Source organism: Oncorhynchus tshawytscha, linkage group LG17 (assembly GCF_018296145.1).
Source record: "Oncorhynchus tshawytscha isolate Ot180627B linkage group LG17, Otsh_v2.0, whole genome shotgun sequence".
NCBI lineage: Eukaryota > Metazoa > Chordata > Actinopteri > Salmoniformes > Salmonidae > Oncorhynchus > Oncorhynchus tshawytscha.
The window spans coordinates 3,920,304-3,945,924 of record NC_056445.1 but is presented as its reverse complement, the minus strand read 5'-3'; the positions used below and the strand labels follow the sequence as shown (position 1 = coordinate 3,945,924).

The following is a 25,621-nucleotide window of genomic DNA, read 5'->3' as shown; positions in this document are numbered from 1 at the left end:
ATTTGAAAAATACCATACATGATATTTTGGCCATATCACCCAGCCCTAATCTGACAGAGACTAACATTTGTGTTAGAAACTTAGAGAGGGAATATAACAGCAACAAATAGTATGGGTTGCTAATATGACTAGGATTGTGCATTTGGGTTCTGGACAACGAAAAAAAGTTTTGAAAACCAATAGAATAAGTGAGAAATTCTGGTTAATGACATGAGGTAGTCTTTATAAAGAATTGCCTCCACCTTTCTATGGTTGGATTTTGGCTAGGCTATTTTGAAGCAAGGTAAGACATTCCTCATTATTTGAAGTACAATTATATTGCCTCAATCTCACATTGTAAAGCGGTGGGTGACACACTGATAGCCTGCCTACCGTTGACTATAGACGATGGAGTTGAATGGTGAAATAAAAATATTAGCTATTTCAAAATCGTGGCATCAAAACAGTTAGCACGCAATTTAATTTTGAATTATTTGTTTTGTATTTATATTTTGCCTCCACTGGTTAAGGTCAATGGCATCATGAACTTTACCCAGTACAAAGACACACACACACAAACATACACACACAAAAAAACGAATATATATATATATATATATATATAATACACACACGTTTGCCTCTGCCAGGTGGCTGAAACTTGGCCACAAGACAAGTGGATCTTCCAGCAAGACAACAACCTCAAGCACACCTCAAAATCCACAAAGAAATTGTTAATTAGCCACAAAAATCTATATTTTGCAAATGGCCATCTCAGTCTCCAGACATGAAGAGGCCAGTCCATAAGTGCAGATGAATGATATCAAGGATATGGAAGGATTCTGTATGGAGGAATGGTCTTAGCTCTCTCCCGATGTGTTCTCCAACTCTTAACACATTTTAGAAAAAGGTGAAATATATTGGAAGATGTTAAAACATGGTTGTCAATCACTTTGACCCCTACCTTTGAGAGAAGAAAAAAAAGTATTAGTTAAACAAAATCTCATTCTCTGAGCAATTGTATTAGTATAAAATAATATCTCAATATTTTAATTATAATGTTTGCTCATCTTTCTTAAGCGTGTCAATTTCAGACCCAACTGTACATGCACTAATAATAGCAGACTGACAAAAACAGTGAAGTTTAGCACAGGCTCATTAATTGTTGTTTTTAATGTCCTTTTTAATGTCGTGTTGCTCGCTGTTCATTCCACCCTCACTCAAATCATGGATGACAGCTGCCCACTTGCTTAAACGCAAATAATGACCTAGAATACAGATCAGGTGTACCTTGATGTTTGGTTAAAAAAAAACGTTGAATTGTTAGTGGGTTCAAAGGGAGATTATTTGCCAGGTAATGTCTGCCTACATCACAAACAGCTGTGTCAAGACAGCATTGGGAGAGTTCGTTTTGTATGGCACTGTGCTGCAAGTTTGCTGAGTTAATTAAGCAATAAGGCACGAGGGGGTGTGGTATATGGCCAATATACCACAGTTAAGTGCTGTTCTTAAGCACGACGCATAGTGGAGTGCCTGGACACAGCCCTTAGCCGTGGTATATAGGCCATATACCACAAACCCCTGAGGTACCTTATTGCTATTATAAACGGGTTACCAATGTAATTAGAGCAGTAAAAATACATTTTTGTCATACCCATGGTATACCACGGCAGTCACCTAATCAGCATCCAGGGCTCAAACTACCCAGTTAAGTGCATTTTAGACCATTCAATTGGTCCTCAAGGGTAATCTCCACCCACTGGGTGGGCCATGCAAAACAAACTCGGCTAATAGAGCTAGCCAGTTTGAAGTCCTAAAAAACGGAAATGAGTTACCTCTGGTTCATTCAGCCATTCATATGGGGGAAATTGGGTTTTGGGATAAACACCAAAAATATGGTCTAAGGTTAACACAGGCTTAGGAGACCGTATATTGTTTTTTTTCTTATGAAATAGAGTCTGTTAACATGAGCTTTATGAATTATGACGCCTTTATATGCGGCAGGTAAATTACTAAAACGTAATGTGCTTGTTTCCGATTACATAATTAAAATTTTCACAAAATGTGACATTAGCTGCATAAGAGCATCTCAGAACAATGTGTATAAGATCTAAGCATGCGTTTACCATAGACCTTATACGCCATTCATTTTCACATGGGCCTCTGCCAACGAACCATGGCGGATTTAGTGCTTACAGAAATACGCCATTAACGTTACTTTTTTTTTTTTTTCGACGAGTCCCCTCCAGTGACAGCTAACGTTAGCTAGCTCAAACTACGTTGTCTTTGCCATAAAGGCTCATGAAAATACCATTCTGGCATGCTAACTGTTGACCACACATCGTGAATCTAACGTTAGCCAGATATCTAGCTTAACGTTATACTATCTGAACCGAAATGTAGATATAAACCCAGCCAATGTTCGGTGTAGAGTAGCCACTAGACAACCAGAGACCACTATCTGTGTAACGTTATTCATGATGAACACCATAATGCCAAAACTCCACCCTGTTAGACTTACATTCTGGTGGCAAACAAGCCGTTTCATCACATGAACGATGTGATTTATTTTGGACATTCAGCCCATTTAAGCCTTGATCGACATGTGCATATATGCTCGAGGAATCAATACCAGAAATGTGATGTTACTAATTTAACTCAAATGGCACGCAAGATCGTTAACGTTACCTAGTTAACGCCCTAGTTAGCTAACGTCTAACATTAACGTTACTCTAGTTTTCCAAAAGTGCTTACACAAGTAGACAACTCCTTACCTTAGCTAGATTAAATATCGGCGCAGGTGGTAAAGCAAAGGTGATACTTAATAAGTGGTTTACTAGCCAACATACCGGTAGGTGGCTACATGATCTAGCATGGAGGGAATTGGCTATCCAAGGTTGCAGCAATGACCAACATACGCCCTTCCAGCCAGTTAGCTAGCTGACGAATGCAGCTTGTTACGTTAGCTAGTAAGACCGAAATTGAAGCGGTTCGTTAGCATTTTATCTTGCCCAAGTCCTCTCACCAAACATGACATTGTCACCTACCATAAGTAAGAAACCAATACTATATTCTATAGTTCTGTAATTTCAATCAAGCATTCCGCATTCGGACCATTTAAAGTCGAACCAACTGATCCGTGGCTAATTGCTATGCTGATTTGCTATGTTAGCTACTAAAGTTTAAAACCTTAGTAAGCTAACGTTCCACGTAAACAAACTCGATGTGAATGCCAGCCAAGTTTCCAAATGTCATGGATTAAAACCGCACGTCGAGACAACATTGGATACATGTATCAGAGTAAGATAGGTCATGATTTAGCTACAATAATCAATTTCCCAACCGTGTGTTGTTGCTGTAAATGCCTCTCCGCCATTTTGAGACAGACGGGAAGCGCAAAACAACTGCAGCCACATCGTCATCATTACCGCTTCGTTGTATATCAAGATAATAAAATCAACTCAACTCACCCCTCTATGTATGATCTGTCTCAAAGTCCGTGTTCTGTGATCTAAATAGGCGATAAAATGTTATGTTTTTGCTGGGATATGTCCTATCACCAGGCAGGATCAATCTTGTTTTCAGTACGCGCACGGGTTGGTGTTGCTTCGCAGGCGGTGACAGCGCAGTGCGCACGCCCGGTTCAGATGAACAATAATAATAATAATAATAATAATAATTCTTCTTCTATGATATCATAGCGGTCCGCAAACAATCGTTTAAGTGCACGTCACCACCTACTGTGCTGGAATGTACGATCAATCATGGTCTGCCCAACTCTGTAGTACCATGAACAAATTCTAAACCAAATAAATCCCTAACTTCTTCCACACCCTCCTCCAAACCCCCAACCCCATTTAACTTTATCTATATCATGCTGAAACACTCCACGCGTAGGTTTGTTCAGCATGTCAACAACCATTTCAACAGTAACATCTGTTACTCCCAATACCTATTTTGCCATCTCCACAATAACCTTCAACCTGGCATTTCTGCTTTCCACAACCCGAGTTGTATTGATAACCTTACCAATAAAAGCTACGAAGTCCACTTTATTCATTATCAAAGTTTCCTTTGCCGCAGCACATTCATGAGCACAGATTTCTGAACAGGCCTCGAAACCATGCCAGGACCATCAGAAGCGTAGGTGTAGTATGTAGTATGTCCTCAAATGAGACTTAATTTCAATCAGTAGAGAATGTGAACCAACACCAGTAGAGAATTTGAAAAGCTTTGATGAAAGAAGTTCATTATCCAAGTGTTATAAATACATAGTACATGCATTATACATATTATAATTGTAGTATGATATTATAAATACAAGTTCAAGCTGTACTTCAATGCACATCTGGTGTGCATAAAAAACACACAGGAAGAAAGAAGTTTGGGAGAGGGGTGTGAGAGTGTAAAAGACAAAGGGAAAGAGTTAAGAACTGAGGAGCAGGGAAGATAGCATATGATGAATGAATTATAGTGCTACTAAACTTCATATTCTCTCGGGTCAACACAATTACATAAGTGTCTAGCAGTGTTTCTTAACCAGCCTTGGGCACCCAGTAGGCCCGTCAGTTATCTTAGAGCAGGTGAGGTGGCAATTACGGGACTGGGAGTTGGTATCCCTCACATCAAAACATACAGTACCTGCAGATGAGAGAAAGAGCATGATTAAGCCTTATGTTATTTTAATCCCAACACTGTCAGTCATCATAATCATTAGGAGGTGAAGGCAAAACTGACCTTGGATCCTTAACTCTGGGACTACTACATCTCTATCTGTATTTCAATGTAAACATCTCTTTAATAATACTTCATGTTGACCTGACCAAGTGACCTTTCACCTCTGATCATGCTGTGCCCTCTGTGTCAGGCAGTTCACAAGCTGGAGGGGTTTACCGACACAGCTGATATAACCTAGAGGATTTAGGGAGAAGGAGAGAGATGAAGTGAAGGAGAGAGACTTATTGAAAAAACAAGGTAGTTAAAGAGACAGTGTTCAACAGGAATATTTGTGTGTGGCCTCACCTGGTGTCCCACACGGAGTGGCTGCAGAGTACTTCATACTGAAAAACAGACAAGGCACACTAGAACAAACAAATAGCATCGATGCATAATGTGGGTGGCTCTTAAAAGAGTTGTGCATAGTGTAGTCTTTGGTGTTGCCAGGGAACAGCACCCTCTTCGAAGAAGTAGGAGGTGAAGATCTCCCGCATACGGATTGTCTCCCGTGCTGTGTTGTTGGCCCCATCCTTGCAACATCCTGCAGAGCAGCAGACCTCTCCTATGGCAGTCGGCGGCAAGCTGCAGGTCCCCTCCTGGTCCTCATGTTCATCATGAAGTTATGCAGGACACAGATGGCTTTCACACATACTTGAATTCCCCCACGAGGCAGTGCCCTACATGGCAATTGTCAGCAATTGTTTTGAGGGAATTTCCAGTTGGAAGGTATCTACAGGAATTTGGAAGATAATGTCATTATTAGGCTTTTACATAACCAGGTCATTGTGAATTAGTAATGTATAATATTATAACAAATCATGATAACATTGGATAGATAGATAGATAGATGCATGTGAACACACATAGCAAGATCATACCAAAGATAACATCACAAATGCATACATGAATACCACTTGAAGCTTGATGAGTTGATCATTTGCATCAGCTGTGTAGTGCTAAGGCTAAAAACTAAAATGTGCACCCCTTTGAGTCCCCTTCACCAGGACTGAGAACCACTTCTCTTCATTGAGCCCTCTTCATCTGCAAACAGGCTTTCACAGCTCTCTGTATCTGAGGACAGAAAACATCAAAAGAAACAAACTTCATTATACTCAAATTAGACAGAACCAGTGGTGACCTGTCATTTTGCATGTTATTTTGGCATTAATACATTTGCTATCAATAAATGCATTTGTTTTCTTTCTTGAGTAAGGCAGCTCCAAAATGCAGGTGTTTCAGCCTAGATCAGTGCTTTTTGTGTTGGTGGGGCAGCCAGTGGACAATACAGCCAGTGGACAATAGGGGTTGGTATTGTTCTCTAGTTGCGCCGTGATTGGTTCAGTGTTCTGTCACTCCTGGGGACACTACACCACTGCAAAATCTACAGGTAGAGCTAGAAAATTCAAGCCCCTTGGGTGCTGCCATAGAGTAACATCAGAAGTGCCCATTAAAGAAGGCTCAAGGTCATTGGCCACAGATAAAATGACAGTAAATCACATGATATCTACAGAAGCTTTGATTGGACTTAACATTTTTAGCTAGCAGTGATCATGAATCAAGTCGACAATCTAATGGCAAATCCTTTTCAATCATTGTAATATAAAGATAAATAATGAAGAGAAATAGATAAAACGTATCTGGCTCACCAGCCATTGAACATAAACATTACACAACATGTTGGAAATCACAAATTTAACAGTGAGTGGTTTGGAAGGAATCAGTCGCTAACTGCAAGCATCACAAATCAATCACTAGCCTACTATTCAGCGGAGAGGTTGTGTGGTCCAAGTGTGGGTTTAGGGGTCTCTTTTCCAAGCTTAAAAGGACAAACATTAGGCATTCTGTCAATCCAACATTCTGCCGCACTCAAAACAACTGTAAACTCGGAACTGAGAAATATCAGACTTCAGTGAGTTCAAGACCACTGGGACCTCGGGAAAAAAACAAGCTCTGACTGGGAAAATACGTTTTGAACGGTCATCCAACTCAGAATTACAAGTCGGGAACTTCGTCCTCTTTCTAGAGCTCTGACCTGAAGATCACTGACGTCATGATTCAACTCTTGTTTTTTTTCCACAGTTCCCAGTTGTCATAAAAGCACCATAAATCCAGAGAATGCCAGACTTTGATGCCAAAGTTTGATGACATAATTTGCCCACCAAGGACTGCCGTGCCACCTTTCTGTTCAAGTGAGCACAGCACAACAAGGTGAGTCCAAAATGTCTTGTATGTTGCTACATAAATGATGTAATATGCCAGGGAGATACACTACCACTACCATTCAAACGTTTGGGGTTATTAAAGAAATGTCTCTTTTTTTTTTAAAGAAATTAAAATAACATAAAATTTATCAGAAATACAGTGTAGACATTGTTAATGTTGTAAATGACTATTGTAGCTGGAAACGGCTGATTTTTAATGGAATATCTACATAGGCGTACAGAGGCCCATTATCAGCAACCATCACTCCTGTGTTCCAATAGCACGTTGTGTTAGCTAATCCAAGTTTATCATATCAAGGCTAATTGATCACTAGAAAACCCTTTTGTTATTATGTTAGCACAGCTGAACACTGTTGTTCTGATTAAAGAAGCAATAACACTGGCCTTCTTTCGACTAGTTGAATATGTGGAGCATCAGTATTTGTGGGTTCGATTTTAGGCTCAAAATGTTTCTTCTGAAACTCGTCAGTCTATTCTTGCCCTGAGAAATGAAGGCTATTCCATGCGAGAAATTGCCAAGAAACTGAAGATCTCGTACAACGCTGTGTACTACTCCCTTCACAGAACAGCGCAAACTGGCTTTGACCAGAATAGAAAGAGGAGTTGGAGGCCCCGGTGCACAACTGTGCAAGAGGACAAGTACATTAGAGTGTCTACTTTGAGAAACAGACGCCTCACAAGTCCTGAACTGGCAGCTTCATTAAATAGTACCCGCAAAACACCAGCCTCAACACCAACAGTGAAGAGGTGACTCCGGGATGCTGGCCTTCTAGGCAGAGTTCCTCTGTCCAATGTCTGTGTTCTTTTGCCCATCTTAATCTTCTTTTTTTGGTCAGTCTGAGTGCTTTTTCTTTGCAACCTTGCCTGGAAGGCCAGCATCCCTGAGTCTCCTCTTCACTGTTGATGTTGAGACTGGTGTTTTGCGGGTACTATTTAACGAAGCTGCCCGTTGAGGACTTTTGAACGGTAGTGTATACAGTGGGGAGAACAAGTATTTGATACACTGCCAATTTTGCAGGTTTTCCCACTTACAAAGCATGTAGAGGTCTGTAAATTTTATTATAGGTACACTTCAACTGTGAGAGACGGAATCTTATGCAAATTAATTACTTAAAAATCATGCAATGTGATTTTCTAGATTTTTGTTTTAGATTCCGTCTCTCACAGTTAAAGTGTACCTATGATAAAAAATGACAGACCTCTACATGCTTTGTAAGTAGGAAAACCTGCAAAATCAGCAGTGTATCAAATACTTGTTCTCCCCACTGTATATACTGTAGCTAAGAAAGTAATACTAAGTGAATGTTGTGTAGTAAGCTCTTAGTAGCCCATGTGCCTCACCCTAATAATTTGGTCCCTTTCCCCCTCATAAATTAGCCTACTGTTCTGACTTGGTGGTGCACATGTAGCCTATAACCTGTTTTAGAGAAATGTAATCATCGAATATTGTTAGAGCTTTCATTGTCTGCTTATATGCGCCCTTTATTTGTCCTAAGGTTCAGATTAGGTGTACAGGGATGCCCATGTTCTGAATTCTGTACATTTCAAAAGTGTTAAAAAAAATAGTTGTATTGACTACATCCATCCTAGCTCGCTCATTATTGTCTTAATTAGGGATAGCCCCCTTTTTTTCAATTTTTGCCTAAAATGACATACCCAAATCTTACTGCCTGTAGCTCAGGCCCTGAAGCAAGGATATGCATATTCTCGGTACCATTTGATAGGAAACACTTTGAAGTTTGTGGAAATGTGAACTGGATGCAGGAGAATATAACACAATCGATCTGGCTGAAGAAAATACAAAGAAATAAACAACCGTTAAAAAAAAAATCTATTCTACCGCCGTCTTTGAAATACAACAGAAAGGTCCCAAATCTAGCCATCAATCTGGTTGTAATTCCGATGGTGTGATTGTGCAAAGTCAGACTGATAACTTGAATTATGAGCAAGCTACATGACATTTAGTGTGAAGTCACCCAGGTATATTTGGGCAAATCGTGAAGGACATATTTACATTTATATTACATTTTTATGCAAGAATATCATCAATCTGTATACTTGGACTTTGATTTAGCTTTTTCAATATTAGTAGCCATATTGTAAGTTCAACATTTTCAAATCACCCAGTTTTCATAATTCTCCATATTCTTGTAGTGTTTGTCCAAAAGGAAAAGGCTTGCTGTCGCACAAGGTTAGCAGCAAAAATGTGTGACAGAAACAGGGTTTCCATAAAGCCCAGCTCATTGGCTATCTAGCTAGCTTTGTTTGACCCCGATTAGTGCTTATTTGACAAAGTTACAGTCAATCAAGTGAAGACCGCTCGTGTTATCGGCGTGCCATGGAGCCGCGCTCTCTGACTAAATTTGGTGTCCTATAGGATATACTACACTCCTAATGATATAGTGAAGTCTGGTTACTTTCTAGGATCTCTGAGGAATAAATACGAACGCAATTTGACTGGTTGAAACAACATTTAGGGTTAGATTTTCACAGATTCCTTTCTTTGCAAATTGAACGAGTGGAAATACACAATCGATCGTGCATGCTATATGGACCTTTTTAGGATATGAAAAATGATTTTATCTAACAAAACGACACTTCATGTTATCTCTGGGACCCTTTGGACGATAAATCAGAGAAAGATTTCAGAATATAAAGACACATTTCACCTTCAGAGATGAATTTATCAAACCTATCGTGGTGAAAAGTATTTTGTTGTTAGGAGCTCTCCTCAAACAATAGCATGGCATTTTTTTTGCAGTAATAGCTACTGTAAATTGGACAGTGCAATTATGTTAACAAGAATTTAAGCCTTCAGCCGATACAAGACACTTATATGTACAGACATTTGTTGTTTCTCTAAAATGTGCAATCATGACACACGGCGCTACATGATTTACAACTGTCCCGTTGACGGAATGCCTTAATTGAAATTACGGATTGCCTCTTGTCAGCTCGTCGTCCCCTTATGCCATAGTTTGTACATCTCAATTGTCAGTAGAAACTACATTTGTTTAAGCAAGTCAGCCATATCAGCTATGTTTTTTTTTAAAGGCAGTAAGTGAGACTGAATTAACAGTTTTGCGGCCAGACAAGACTCCGCTGACAGCCAGGTGTAGCAGTGGTAAGGTTTTGGGACTGCTGTTGGGACTCTGCTTTTGGGACAGTTTATGGGCACCATTTGTCATCGTTATATAGCAATTCATGTATTGTTTTGTGTTGTGTGGTGTAGTGGCTTTGCTGGCATGCATCTAAAAACAATGTGTGGGAGTTTGCCTCACCACGACTGACATGCTAAAATCGCCACTGGAAAACACTGAATATTATGTTTCTATTATCTCTGTTCTCACATTCTTTCTGGGGACTGGAACTACACAAAAGTGCCTGACCTATCCAGAATAGCATACTCTCTCCCTTTTTAACAGTTGGAGCTGCTATCTGTTAGCCAATATAAAGTTAGGAAACTGGGGATATGTAGTTCCCTTAGCTAGCTACACAGTATGTAAAGTTGTCTGGATAGCTAGCTACATTAGCAGCTCAGTTGAGTTAACTAGCTACAGTGCAGGCTATCGTTTTTTTTTACATTTTCAAAATGTATTTACTTACTTGAATAGGTTCTCCCAGCCATGTGGACGATTGGAAAAGTTTGTTTGTCACCATAGCAGTTTAAATTATATTACTATTTACCTGTGAATAAATTCATGAAATGGACAATGGATTAAACTAATTGTTGATGCACAACCGAACTGCTGCCATATGCTCCTAGCACGCCCACAAGCGAGCCACTCTGGGCACTGAAGCAGCACGCAGCAATTGTGTACACAGGCCGAAGGTTACGTATGTAACCACGGTTATGTGAGCTATGTGGATCACTCCAATATATTGGTATCACTCCGCAGCAGAGGGATACATCCGAGGTGAGGATTTACAGATTTACTCCCGTGTACACCTGTGTCATGGCTGGGTCTACCCCTATCTATAGACACCATGGTCGCGACTACATCATTTTTGAGGCACCTCTAGCACCGTAGAGGATTGGAGTGATCCATATAGCTCATAATCGTGGTTACACACATAACCTTCGTTACGTTTGACTATACTGGATCACTCCAATATATTGGTATACCCGTACCAGATTAGTTGGCGCAAGAGGGACCTGGCCAGCCAGCGGCAAAGTCCCAGCGTGGGATTGTGACGCAGGGGCTGTCAATGTGGAAGGGGGGGTCCCGGCACAGTCCTTTGATAGCCCCGCCTCCAGGACTCTCTCACCATAGCAGACAAAGAGCTGGTCTATTGTTCTCACTGACCGTGTCCACTCCACATAGGCAGCCAGTGCCCTCACAGGGCACAGCATGCCGGAGGGAGGCCCAGACTCTCCCGTCACTGCAGTGGGGTCGTAAGCAGACAGGATAAAAGGGATGTTCACATGCCTTTCTGACAGAACCTTTGGGAGGAATGACAGGTTGGGGCAGAGAGATATACTCCTCCTCTCCCGGGGTCCATCCGGTAGCACTCAGAACTTACCGAAAGAGCATGGAGCTCACCCACCCTGTTCATGGAAGTAATTGCTACCAAGAAAACCACTTTCATAGAGAGGTGTTTCAGGGAGGCAGACTCCAACTGTTCGAAAGGGGGCTTTGCCAAAGCTGCAAAGACCACTTCAAGATCCCAGCTCACCATTGAGTGGGTCCTAGCTGGATGTAGGCAATGAACCCCCTTCATAAACCTGGAGACCAAGAGATGGCACCCCACTGACCTGTCCATCCACCCCGCACGGCAGGCAGATATAGCGGCCAAATACCCTCTCAGTGTAGAGGCTGCCAAGCCCTCATCCAAATGAGACTGAGGGTATTGGAGGACATATTGCACCTTGCATAACTTGGGCACAATCTCAATACCAGTGCACAGAGAACAGAACAACCGCCAGAGCAACTGGTGTGCCGCGGGTGTAGCAGGTGCCCTTGTTGTGTTCATTACACCCTCCTGTAGTCCTAACATGGACCATTGGTGCCAGCGGTGCTGCCTTGGATACCACAGAGTTGCCCCGGCCTGAGACAGCAGGTCTGGTCTCAGGGAACGTTGCCAAGGTGTCCCAGACAACAAGGACAGGAGAAGGCTGAACCAGAGTCGTCTGGGCTAGTATGGGGCCACCAGAAGCAGACAATGCTCTGCCATCCTGGTCCTGTCCAGCACAGCCTGGATCAGGAGAAAAGTTGGGAATGCGTAATGCTCCAGCCCTGGCCAATCGTGAGCCAGAGCATCCAAGCCCAGAGGCCCTGGTGGCTCCGACATGGAGTACCACAGGGGGCAGTGTGATTTGTCCAGGGAGGCAAACAGGTCCACCTGCACCCTCTCAAACTTATCCCACAGGTGCTTCACCACCTGGGGATGTAGGCTCCAGTCCCAAGGTGGCGGGCCCAGCCTCGAGAGCATATCCGCTGCCACATTCAGGATGCCAGGTATGTGTGCTGTGCGTAGAGACGCTAGATGTCCCTGAACCCAGAGAAGGAGCTCCCATGCCATAAGATAGAGGAAGTGGGACCCCAGTCCACCCTGATGGTTGATGTAATCCACCACTGTGGTATTGTCCATTCTCAGCAGGACATGTCTTCCTTACAGATGTGGAAGGAAAGACTGCAGGGCCAGCAGTACTGCTTGGAGCTCTAGTGTATTGATGTGTCTGCCGCTCCAAGGGGGTATCCAATAGCCGCTGGCAGACCTGCCCTTGGTCAATCTTGTATATCCATTTTCTTCATCAGTTGATCATAGCTTTTTTTTGTATTTCTCAGTTTTCCGTTAAGCTTTATCAAGTTTGACATTTGTCATGCAAAGATCTCTATGTTTTTGAGCGACCTCTTCCAACCTTTTTCCTTCCAGCAAGTATTAGACTTCTCATTCCTGTTGCAGATGATGAGCACGAGGTATCAGGGCGTGCATCAGGGCAGGTAAGTTAGGGGCAGGTATGTTGGCCTCATGTTCTGGCTGCAAGTCATCTGGTGACTGAGGTGGTGTGTTGCCTGATAGGTAGGTCTCCATTGCAACGGTTCTCTTTAAAGTCTGTCTTCTATTCCGTTGGTTACATTTCCATTGCCATCTCTTGCTTCTTTGTTCTCACTTTGTAAGCTCAGAGATAATGGATTTTTGTCATTTCCAGAACGTTCTGTCATTTCCATCACAGTTAAGTTTGTGATGGAAATGACGCTTCTGCTGTTTTTGGAGAAAAATGACAGACTGCTTAGCATGCTTTGGCCAGTATTACAGCTAGCATATGGTTTACACTAAATACATCAAATATATTTAAAAAATCTAAATTCTACCACAAATTCAAGAAGTTGTAGCCTGTTTGGAAATGACTGACAACAAAAATATTCTCTACACAAGCAATATTTACCTAGATTTTCCTTCAACTTCTGGACATCACACCCGAAACAACTGTCCTCTGCAGCCATGTGCTTCAGTGTCACAATACATTATCATGGTAACTAAGTTAACATTCTCTTGACAAAACTTTATTAATGAGGAATTTGTCCGCAGTGGTGGAAATGACAACACTCCCAAAGGACAGGTATATGAATATAAGATCAGCGTCAACTCACCATCAGTACGACCAAGAATATGTTTTTCGCGATGCGGATCCTGTGTTCTGCCTTACAACCAGTGCAACGGAGTGGATTACATGCAGCGACCCAAAAAAACGACTCAGAAAAAGAGGGAAACGAAGCGGTCTTCTGGTCAGACTCCGGAGACGGGCACACCGTGCACCACTCCCTAGCATTCTTCTTGCCAATGTCCAGTCTCTTGACAACAAGGTTGATGAAATCCGAGCAAGGGTAGCATTCCAGAGGGACATCAGAGACTGTAACGTTCTCTGCTTCACGGAAACATGGCTAACTGGAGAGACGCTATCCGAAGCGGTGCAGCCAGCGGGTTTCTCCACGCATCGCGCCGACAGAAACAAACATCTTTCTGGTAAGAAGAGGGGCGGGGGCGTATGCCTTATGGCCAACGTGACATGGTGTGATGAAAGAAACATACAGGAACTCAAATCCTTCTGTTCACCTGATTTAGAATTCCTCACAATCAAATGTAGACCGCATTATCTACCAAGAGAATTCTCTTCGATTATAATCACAGCCGTATATATCCCCCCAAGCAGACACATCGATGGCTCTGAACAACTTTATTTAACTCTCTGCAAACTGGAAACGATTTATCCGGAGGCTGCATTCATTGTAGCTGGGGATTTTAACAAGGCTAATCTGAAAACAAGACTCCCTAAATTTTACCAGCATATCGATTGCGCAACCAGGGGTGGAAAGACCCTGGATCATTGTTACTCTAACTTCCGCGACGCATATAAGGCCCTGCCCCGCCCCCTTTCGGAAAAGCTGACCACGACTCCATTTTGTTGATCCCTGCCTACAGACAGAAACTAAAACAAGAGGCTCCCACGCTGAGGTCTGTCCAACGCTGGTCCGACCAAGCTGACTCCACACTCCAAGACTGCTTCCATCACGTGGACTGGGAGATGTTCCGTATTGCGTCAGACAACAACATTGACGAATACGCTGATTCGGTGTGCGAGTTCATTAGAACGTGCGTTGAAGATGTCGTTCCCATAGCAACGATTAAAACATTCCCTAACCAGAAACTGTGGATTGATGGCAGCATTCGTGTGAAACTGAAGGCGCGAACCACTGCTTTTAATCAGGGCAAGGTGTCTGGTAACATGACTGAATACAAACAGTGCCGCTATTCCCTCCGCAAGGCTATCAAACAAGCTAAGCGCCAGTACAGAGACAAAGTAGAATCTCAATTCAACGGCTCAGACACAAGAGGCATGTGGCAGGGTCTACAGTCAATCACGGACTACAGGAAGAAAACCAGCCCAGTCACGGACCAGGATGTCTTGCTCCCAGGCAGACTAAATAACTTTTTTGCCCGCTTTGAGGACAATACAGTGCCACTGACACGGCCTGTAACGAAAACATGCGGTCTCTCCTTCACTGCAGCCGAAGTGAGTAAGACATTTAAACGTGTTAACCCTCGCAAGGCTGCAGGCCCAGACGGCATCCCCAGCCGCGCCCTCAGAGCATGCGCAGACCAGCTGGCCGGTGTGTTTACGGACATATTCAATCAATCCCTATACCAGTCTGCTGTTCCCACATGCTTCAAGAGGGCCACCATTGTTCCTGTTCCCAAGAAAGCTAAGGTAACTGAGCTAAACGACTACCGCCCCGTAGCACTCACATCCGTCATCATGAAGTGCTTTGAGAGACTAGTCAAGGACCATATCACCTCCACCCTACCTGACACCCTAGACCCACTCCAATTTGCTTACTGCCCAAATAGGTCCACAGACGATGCAATCTCAACCACACTGCACACTGCCCTAACCCATCTGGACAAGAGGAATACCTATGTGAGAATGCTGTTCATCGACTACAGCTCGGCATTCAACACCATAGTACCCTCCAAGCTCGTCATCAAGCTCGAGACCCTGGGTCTCGACCCAGCCCTGTGCAACTGGGTACTGGACTTCCTGACGGGCCGCCCCCAGGTGGTGAGGGTAGGCAACAACATCTCCTCCCCGCTGATCCTCAACACTGGGGCCCCACAAGGGTGCGTTCTGAGCCCTCTCCTGTACTCCCTGTTCACCCACGACTGCGTGGCCACGCACGCCTCCAACTCAATCATCAAGTTTGCGGACGACACAACAGTGGTAGGCTTGATTACCAACAACGACGAGACGGCCTACAGGGAGGAGGTGAGGGCCGAGGCGCAGGGCGATCCGGATGGAGGCGATGGAACTCTCTCAACATAGATGGATCCAGAATATCCCCCACCGGGACCCAACACCTCTCCTCCGGACCGTACCCCTCCCAGTCAATGAGGTACTGCAGGCCCCTCACCCGGCGTCTTGAGTCCAGAATAGCTCATATCGTGTACGCCGGGGACCCCTCGATGTCCAGAGGGGGCGGAGGGACCTCCGGAACCTCACCTTCCTGCATGGGACCAGCTACCACCGGCCTGAGGAGAGACACATGAACTGAGGGGTTAATGCGATAATACGAAGGAAGTAATAATCGATAACAAACCTTGTTTATTCTCCTCAGGACTTTAAATGGCCCTACACACTGCGGACCCAGCTTCCGGCAGGGCAAGCGGAGGGGCAGGTTTCGGGTCGAGAGCCAGACCCTGTCCCCCGGTGCAAACACGGGGGCCTCACTGCGGTGACGGTCAGCACTCTTCTTCTGCCGTCCACTCGCCTGGCATAATGACTCCTGGACGGCCCTCCAGGTCTCCTTAGAGTGCTGCACCCACTCCTCCACCTCAGGAGCCTCAGTCTGGCTCTGATGCCATGGTGCCAGGACCGGCTGGTACCCCAACACACACTCAAATGGTGACATGTTGGTAGAGGAGTGGCTTAGTGAGTTCTAGGCCATTTCTGCCCAGGGGATGTATCTCGCCCACTCCCCTGGCCGGTCCTGGCAATACGACCGCAGAAACCTACCTATGCGCAGTCTGGTTCACTCTCTCCACTTGCTCCTGGTTCACTCTCTCCACTTGCCCATTACTCTCCGGGTGATACCCTGAGGTCAGGTTGACCGAGACCCCCAGACCCACTGTGATGGAATTGAGACCTCGATAATCAATACACGGACGCAAACCACCATCCTTTTTCTTCACAAAAAAGAAACTCGAGGAGACGGGTGACATGGAGGGCCGAATGTACCCCTGTCCCAGAGCTTCCGTGACATATTTCTCCATAGCCAACGTCTCCTCCTAGGATAAAGGATACACATGACTCCTGGGGAGTGCAGCGTTTACCTGGAGGTTTATCACGCAATCCCCCTGTCGATGGGGTGGTAATTGGGTCGCTTTCTATTTACTGAAAACGATAGCCAAATCGGCATACTCAGCAGGAATGCGCACGGTGGAAACCTGGTCTGGACTCTCCACCGTTGTCGCACCGATGGAAACTCCTACACACCTGCCTGAACACTCATCAGACCACCCCTGGAGAGTTCCCTGTTTCCACGAAATCGTCGAGATCCAGTTTCGTGAAGAACTGCGCTCCGTGAAATGATTCCACTGCTGTAGCGATGAGAGGTAGTGGGTAACTAAAACCCACTGTGATGGAATTGAGACCTCGATAATCAATACACGGCTTGTAAATAGCCAGCCAGGGAATCCCCAGCACCACCGGAAATGCAGGTGATTCGATAAGGAACAGATTAATCCGCTCCTTATGATTCCCCTGTGTAATCATCTCCAAAGGAATTGTGGCCTCCCTGACCAGCCCTGACCCTAATGGTCGACTATCTAAAGAGTGCACGGGAAAAGGGGGGTCTACCTTAACTAACGTAATCCTCAACCTCTGAGCGAGTCCGCGATCTATAAAGTTCCCAGCTGCACCTGAATCGACTAGCGCCTTATGCTGGAGAGAGGGAAAACATTTAAGGAAACAAATTAATAAAAACATGTGACCAACAGGAAACTCTGGGAGAGTGTGGTGCTGACTCACCTGGGGTAACCGAGGAGTGTTCTGCCTGCCCTCTCGACTCCCAGATGAACTCCTCCAGCACCGACCTGAAGTGTGCCCTCTCCGGCCACAACTGGTACAGGAGGAGCCTCCTCCTCCGATCTCCCTAGATGCGGCCCCTCCTAGCTCCATCGGGATAGGAGCGGGAGGGTCAGGAGGTGGAAGTAACAGGACCCTTTCAGAACGTCCGCGAGCAGCTAGCAGATGGTCTAACCGGATCGACAGGTCTATCAGTTCATCCAGGCTGAGCGTAGTGTCCCGACAAGCCAGCTCCCTTCGGACGTCCTCTCTCAGGCTACACCTGTAATGGTCTATCAGGGCCCTGTCATTCCACCCTGCTCCAGCGGCCAAGGTCCAGAAATCCAGTGCGAAGTCCTGCGCACGCTCGGCCCTCCGGAGAGTGATCGAACACGGCCCGGGAAACGGCGGGTGAACTCAAGGGTAGTCGCCCCTCGCTGAGTCGGGCCCGTTCCAGACAGCATTGGCCCACTCCAGGGCTCTACCCGTAAGGCAAGAGACGAGGACACTCACACTCTCTTCATCCGAGGGAGCCGGCCGAACGGTGGCCAGATAGAGATCTAGTTGTAGCAGAAATCCCTGGCACCCCGCCGCCGCTCCTTCGTACTCCCTCGGATGCGTAATGCGCAGAGCGCTGGTACCGGATCCCGCTGGGGGAGATGGTAGAGTTGCTGGTGGGAGGGTAGGTGGGGTAGTAGGGAGACCACTCCTCTCCCAACGGTCCATCCTCTCCATCATTTGATCCATCGCTGATCCGATGCGATGGAGGATGGACGTGTGATGAAGGACTCTCTCCTCCATCGTGGGTAGAGGGGTGGTCGCTGCTCCTGCTGACTCCATAATATAGTGCAGGCTTCTGTAATGCTCAATGAGTGAATGGGTGTGGAGTCAGGCGCAGAGAGCAAAGGATGCGGGAAAAAACACGCTTTAATGTCCAAAAAATCACAGGAACAAAATAGTATACCCAACACAGGTGTAACTATAAAACAAAATAGTACCCTTATGTGAAATACTAGGACAGCGAGAAAACCCAACAAAACACTAACCACTCTCACAAATACAGAAGAACAAGCCCGCACAAACAGAAGCGGGCTAAACAAACTTAAATAACCCCACCCTAACAACCAAACAATGAACAGGTGAAACCAATTAGACAAAACCAAACGAACACAGAACAAAGGATCGGTGGCAGCTAGTAGACCGGCGACGACGACCGCCGAGCGCCACCCGAACAAGAAGGGGAGCCACCTTCGGTAATATTCGTGACAGACATATAACAAACAGCCAGGGAAACTAATTGTTCTCACTTTATGATATAACATTCAGATTGTTCTGCCTGACTTTAGCGCTTTTTAACTGATTTGTTTGGGTTTTCTTGTGATCCACTACTTATTTTGCTCAAATAGATATATAATTAAATGTGTTTTCTTTGACAAGTTGGGCCTGGCTGAGAATAGAACATTCAGTTTTCTGCCTGAGTGTGGCGCTGTTTACCGTAATTTTCTGCAATGTCTTGTGACCAGAACAAAGCTACTTCATTTAATCAACTATACATTGAAATAAATGGTGTTTCTTTAAAAAGACAGGCCTGACTGGCATGGACTGTGTCCTCATCTTATTCACCTCGTGGTTATCCATCTACCACTCAAAGATATTTGACTTATTAAGTTAAAGACAGAATTAACTGCAATACACTGATCTCAAATATATGAGCAAAACTAAGCTACACAGAACCACGGCGGACCAATAGTAAAACGAGAGGCTTTTCATCATGTTTGATTGCCTTACGGAGGGAATATCTACACTTTGTATTCGGCCATATTCCCAGTCACCTTGCCATGGTTAAATGCGGTGATTCGCGCTTTCAGTTTTGCAAGAATGCTGCCATCTTTCCACGGTTTCTGGTTAGGGTAGGTTTTAATAGTCACAGTGGTACAACATCTCCTATACACTTCCTGATAAACTCAGTCACCGTATCAGTGTATTCGTCAATGTTATTCTCAGAGGCTACCCGGGACATATCCCAGTCCACGTGATCAAAACAATATTGAAGCATGGATTCCGATTGGTAAGACCCCCGTTGAATAGTCCTTAGCACGGGTACTTCCTGTTTAAGTTTCTGCCTATAGGAAGGGAGGAGCAAAATGGAGTCGTGATCAGACTTGCCGAATGGAGGGAGGGGGAGGGAGGGCCTTGTAGGCATCCCGGAAGTTGGAATAGCAGTGGTCAGGTGTTTTTAACAGCGCGAGTACGACAGTCGATGTGTTACTTCGGTAGCGTTTTCCTCAAATTTGCTTTGTTAAAATCCCCAGCTACAATAAATGCGACCTCAGGATATGTGGTTTCCAGTTTGGATAAAGTCCAGTGAAGTTCTTTGAGGGCCGTCTTGGTATCGGCTTGAGGGGGAATATGCACGGCTCTGACTTTAACCGAAGAGAATTCTCTTGGGAGGTAATAAGGTCGCATTTGATTGTGATCTATTCTAGGTCGGGTGAACAAAAGGACTTGACTTCCTGTACGTTATCACAATCACACCATGAGTAGTTAACCATGAAACATACACCCACCCCCTTCTTCTTTTTTAAATTTTATTTCACCTTTATTTAACCAGGTAGGCTAGTTGAGAACAAGTTCTCATTTGCAACTGCGACCTGGCCAAGATAAAGCGTAGCAATTCGACACATACAACAACACAGAGTTACACATGGAATAAACAAAACATACAGTCAATAATACAGTAGAACAAAAGAAAACAAAAGTCTATATACAGTGAGTGCAAATGAGGTAAGTTAAGGAAATAAATAGGCCATGGTGGCGAAGAAATTACAATATAGCAAATAAACACTGGAATGGTAGATCGGCAGAAGATGAATGTGCAGGTAGATATACTTGGGTGCAAAAGAGCAAGATAAATAAATAAATACACTATGGGGATGAGGTAGGTAGATAGATGGGCTGTTTACAGATAGACTAAGTACAGGTGCAGTGATCTGTAAACTACTCTGACAGCTGGTGCTTAAAGCTAGTGAGTGAGATGTGAGTCTCCAGCTTCAGAGAATTTTGCAATTCATTCCAGTTATGGGCAGCAGAGAACTGGAAGGAAAGACGACCAAAGGAGGAATTGGCTTTGGGGGTGACCAGTGAGATATACCTGCTGGAGTTCATGCTACGAGTGGGTGCTGCTATGGTGACCAGTGAGCTGAGATAAGGCGGGGCTTTACCTAGCAGAGACTTGTAGATAACCTGTAGCCAGTGGGTTCTTCCCGGAGAGATATTTATTCCTGTCTGCGCGATGAACTGAGAACCCAACTGGCTGTACGGACTCAGACAGTATATCGCGAGAGAGCCATGTTTCTGTGAAACAGAGTATGTTACAATCCCTAATGTCTCTCTGGAAGGAAATCCTCGCACTATGTTCGTCAACTTTGTTATCCAGAGACTGGAAGAGGTGGGTACTCGGAAGCGGAGGGTGGTGTGCGAGCCTCCTGAGTCGGACTAGAAGACCACTCTGAGTACCTCTTTACCATCTATGTCCATAAAACCTCTTGCATGTGTGGTGGGCATTTTAGAATGGTGTTTTCCTGTAAACTGCATTTGGAACATTCACGCATAGGCCAACTGCCGTGTGAACATTGCTGTACCTAAAATGTGAATAAATAATAGTTAATCAACATTTTAAGCTAAATATTCCGATCTGCTTCATCAGCCCCTTTAATTGATACAGCATGTACCTCCACTACACTACTTTGATCAATGGGGATTAAGAAGTGAGTAGACACAATGCCCACTGAAAAATAAGTGGATATATGGCATACACCTGCGTATACCCTCCACTACACCACTGGGGTGGATTTAGTAGTGATTAGCAAAATATTCCCTAATCATAAACCATCTAAGAAACTGAAAGCGGTACTAAATAAGAAGAAGTTAGTACCAGCAGAGGGAAATCAAAATCAAATCAAATTTTATTAGTCACATGCGCCGAATAAAACAGGTGAAATGCTTACTTACGAGACCCTAACCAACAATGCAGTTTATAAAAATACGGACAAGAATAAGAAATAAAAGTAAGAAGTAATTAAAGAGCAGCAGAAAAATAACAATAGCGAGACTATATACAGGGGGGTACTGGTACAGAGTCAATGTGCGGGGTCACCGGTTAGTTGAGGTAATATGTACATGTAGGTAGAGTTATTAAAGTGACTATGCATAGATGATAACAACGGAGAGTAGCAGCGGTGTAAAAGAGGGGGGCAATGCAAATAGTCTGGGAAGCCATTTGATTAGGTGTTCAGGAGTCTTATGGCTTGGGGGTAGAAGCTGTTTAGAAGCCTCTTGGTCCCAGACTTGATGTTCCGGTACCACTTGCCATGCGGTAGCAGAGAGAACAGTCTATGACTAGGGTGGCTGGAGTCTTTGAAAATGTTTAGGGCCTTCCTCTGACACCGCCTGGTATAGAGGTCCTGGATGGCAGGAAGCTTGGCCCCAGTGATGTACTGGGCCGTTCGCACTACCCTCTGTAGTGCCTTGTGGTCGGAGGCCGGGCAGTTGCTTCCTGCCCTCCCGGACACCTACAGCACCAATGTCACAGGAAGGCCAAAAAGATCAACAACCACCGAGCCACAGCCTGTTCACCCCGCTATCATCCAGAAGGTGAGGTCAGTAAAGGTGCATCAAAGCTGGGACCGAGAGACTGAAAAACAGCTTCTGTCTCAAGGCCAACAGACTGTTAAATAGCCATCACTAGCCAGCTACCACCCAGTTACTCAACCCTGCACCTTAGAGGCTGCTGCCAAATATACAGTGGGGCAAAAAAGTATTTAGTCAGCCACCAATTGTGTAAGTTCTCCAACTTAAAAAGATGAGAGAGGCCTGTAATTTTCATCATAGGTACACTTCAACTATGACAGACAAATTGAGAAAAAAAATCCAGAATATCACATTGTAGGATTTTTAATGAATTTATTTGCAACTTATGGTGGAAAATAAGTATTTGGTCAATAACAAAAGTTTATCTCAATACTTTGTTATATACCCTTTGTTGGCAATGATAGAGGTCAAACGTTTTCTGTAAGTCTTCACAAGGTTTTTACACACTGTTGCTAGTATTTTGGCCCATTCCTCCATGCAGATCTCCTCTAGAGCAGTGATGTTTTGGGGCTGTTGCTGGGCAACACGGACTTTCAACTCCCTCCAAAGATTTTCTATGGGGTTGAGATCTGGAGACTGGCTAGGGCACTCCAGGCCCTTGAAATGCTTCTTACAAAGCCACTCCTTCGTTGCCTGGGCGGTGTGTTTGGGATCATTGTCATGCTGAAAGACCCAGCCACGTTTCATCTTCATTGCCCTTGCTGATGGAAGGAGATTCTCACTCAAAATCTCACGATACATGGCCCCATTCATTCTTTCCTTTACACGGATCAGTCGTCCTGGTCCCTTTGCAGAAATACAGCCCCAAAGCATGATGTTTCCACTCCCATGCTTCAGTATGTATGGTGTTCTTTGGATGCAACTCAGCATTCTTTGTCCTCCAAACACGACGAGTTGAGTTTTTACCAAAAAGTTCTATTTTGGTTTCATCTGACCATATGACATTCTCCCAATCTTCTTCTGGATCATCCAAATGCTCTCTAGCAAACTTCAGACGGGCCTGGACATGCTCGTTGCTCGTTTGATTTGATATTGTATAATTAGCTGGTACGGAAATGCTAAAGTCTCTCAGATAAATATTGTTAGCTCTGAGAGTAAAGTGCTAAGGGTCAAGCAGACAGGTCTGGATGTCATTTATGATATAAGATTCTTCCCAAAAGCCCACAAGGTACTGATGGACCACAGATATCTTCTTTATCAGGAGTTTGAGCTGCTCCTCTCAGGGTGATGTTACAGGGTTCCAGGGCACAAAAGAAATAGGGCCAAACGATCCTTTGTCCCAGCGGCAGTAAGGCTCCTGAATGTTTAAAACCAGAAGTAGGACGAACGAGCTGGCCTACAGCTAAGATTTTAGTTGACAGAGTTTTCTGTTGTGTATTATATCTATAGTGTACAGATTAATCATTGATCACTCATGAACTCAGGATAATGGCGCCCGAGGGGTTGGCTGATGTTTTACGGGCTAATTACCAACTGTGCTATTTTGTGTGTTATTTTTGCATTGTTTGTAACTTATTTTGTACATAATAGTGCTGCTACCATGTCTTATGACTAAAATGAGCTTATGGAACAGCGATTACTCACCTCGAACTGGAGATTTCTTATTTAATGAGTCCGATGCGAAGGATATCAAATCTAATTTTATTGGTCACATACACATGGTTAGCAGATGTTAATGCAAGTGTAGCAAAATGCTTGTGCTTCTAGTTCCGACGATGCAGTAATATCTAACAAGTCATCTAACAATTTCACAACAACTATCTTAAACTTGTGTGTATAACTTATTTCGGCTCATTGGGACGCTAGCGTCAAATTCAAATGACAAAAATAGTAATAATAAACATTCATGAAAATACAAGTGTTATACATCGGTTAAAAGATTAACTTCTTGTTAATCCAGCCGCTTTGTCAGATTTCAAAAAGGCTTTATGGCGAAAGCATACCATGCGATTATCTGAGGACAGTGCCCCGCTTAAAAAAGCATACAAACATTTTTCAACCAAGCAGAGGCGTCACGAAAGTCAGAAATAGCGATTAAATAAATTACTTACCTTTGAAGATCTTCCTCTGTTGGCTATTCAAAGGGTCCCAGCTACACAATAAATGGTTGATTTGTTCGATAAAGTCCCTCTTTATACCCCCAAAACTCAGTTTTGTTGGCGCGTTTTGTTCAGTAATCCACTGGCTTAAAGGCGTGAAGATGAATACATCCAAATAGTACCGGTAAAGTTCGTCGAAATATGTCAAACAATGTTTCAAATTAGTCCTCAGGTTGTCAATTATATAAATAATCAATAATATTTCAACCGGACAATAGCGTATTCAATAGAAAGGAAAAAGAACGAAGAGCGGGCACGCAGTCAAGCGCACACAGTCACGCGCGCAAACCAGTACTGCATGATTCCATAGACCACTTACCAAAAGGTCTTATTCTTCATCGTTTTTCAAAAACAAGCCTGAAATCATGTCTAAAGACTGTTGACATCTAGTGGAAGCCATAGGAACTGCAATCTGGGCACTAAACCCCTATACAGTCAATAGACTTTAAATGGAAAACCACCCACTCAAAAACAATCCTATTTCCTGGATGGATTTTCCTCTGGGTTTTGCCTCAGGTCTGTTATACTCACAGACATTATTTTAACAGTTTTTGAAACTTCAGAGTGTTTTCTATCCAATGCTTCCAATTATATGCATATACTAGCTTCTGGGCCTGAGTAACAGGCAGTTTACTTTGGGCACTTCAGTCATCCGAAATTCTGCCCCCTAGCCCAAGAAGATTAAAGGAATGATTATGTATATGTATATATAAATATCAGGATGAGCAATGGCCGAATGGCAAAAGGCAAGATGCAGTAGATCAGGGGTGTCAAACTCAAATACCCAGTGGGCCAAAATGTAAAACCTGAACAAAGTCACGGGCCAACATTGAACAAATTAACCTTTTAATATGGACCCAAACAAGTTTTGCTTTAACATTGAATATGGAACAAGCATCGCTTATTACCATACAATATATAATTTAATAGTGGAGACATGCAAAATCGAATTTCAAATGAAAAAACACATCAATGGCATTCATTTATTAAATAAATAACATTTAAATAAAAATTGTATGCCTCTTTTCTATTTGCAGCCTTCTGATTTAAATACCAAAATAAACTTTTTCCACTGGCTAATAATTTTACAAATAAAATGATAATAAATCAATCAACCATTCAAGCCCATGCCTTGTAGCAAGAAAAAGTGCATAAAGAAAACGTTAATTATTGCACACTGGTCTAATCTGATGTGCCCAAGCCAGATACCTGGCATCTCTTCTTGGATGCTAGTTCATCAATGTCTGGGCTCAAGCTCTGAGCTGAAGAAATCCTCAGTATCGAGCGAAGATGTTCATCAGTCAGACGTCTCCTGTGAGTTGTTTTGGTCATCTTCATCGAGGAGAAAAGTTGCTCGCATAGATAAGTGCTGCCGAACATGGAGAGCATCT

At 43.9% G+C, this 25,621-nt stretch overlaps 1 protein-coding gene across 3 annotated transcripts in view; it reads right to left on the bottom strand.

Annotated features, from left to right (window-relative positions):
• LOC112216723 (lissencephaly-1 homolog B) overlaps nucleotides 1–3,644 on the bottom strand; it is a 47,786-nt gene extending 44,142 nt beyond the window's left edge. The window contains exon 1 of one of the 3 annotated variants that reach the window (XM_024376742.2): nucleotides 3,450–3,644. The gene's annotated coding sequence lies outside the window, so the exon portion shown is untranslated. Of the gene's footprint in view, nucleotides 1–2,753; nucleotides 2,773–3,322; nucleotides 3,384–3,449 lie in introns of those variants that run through there. The other 2 variants (XM_024376744.2, XM_024376745.2) reach the window with 2 other exon arrangements.
• Nucleotides 3,645–25,621: the final 21,977 nt, after the last annotated feature.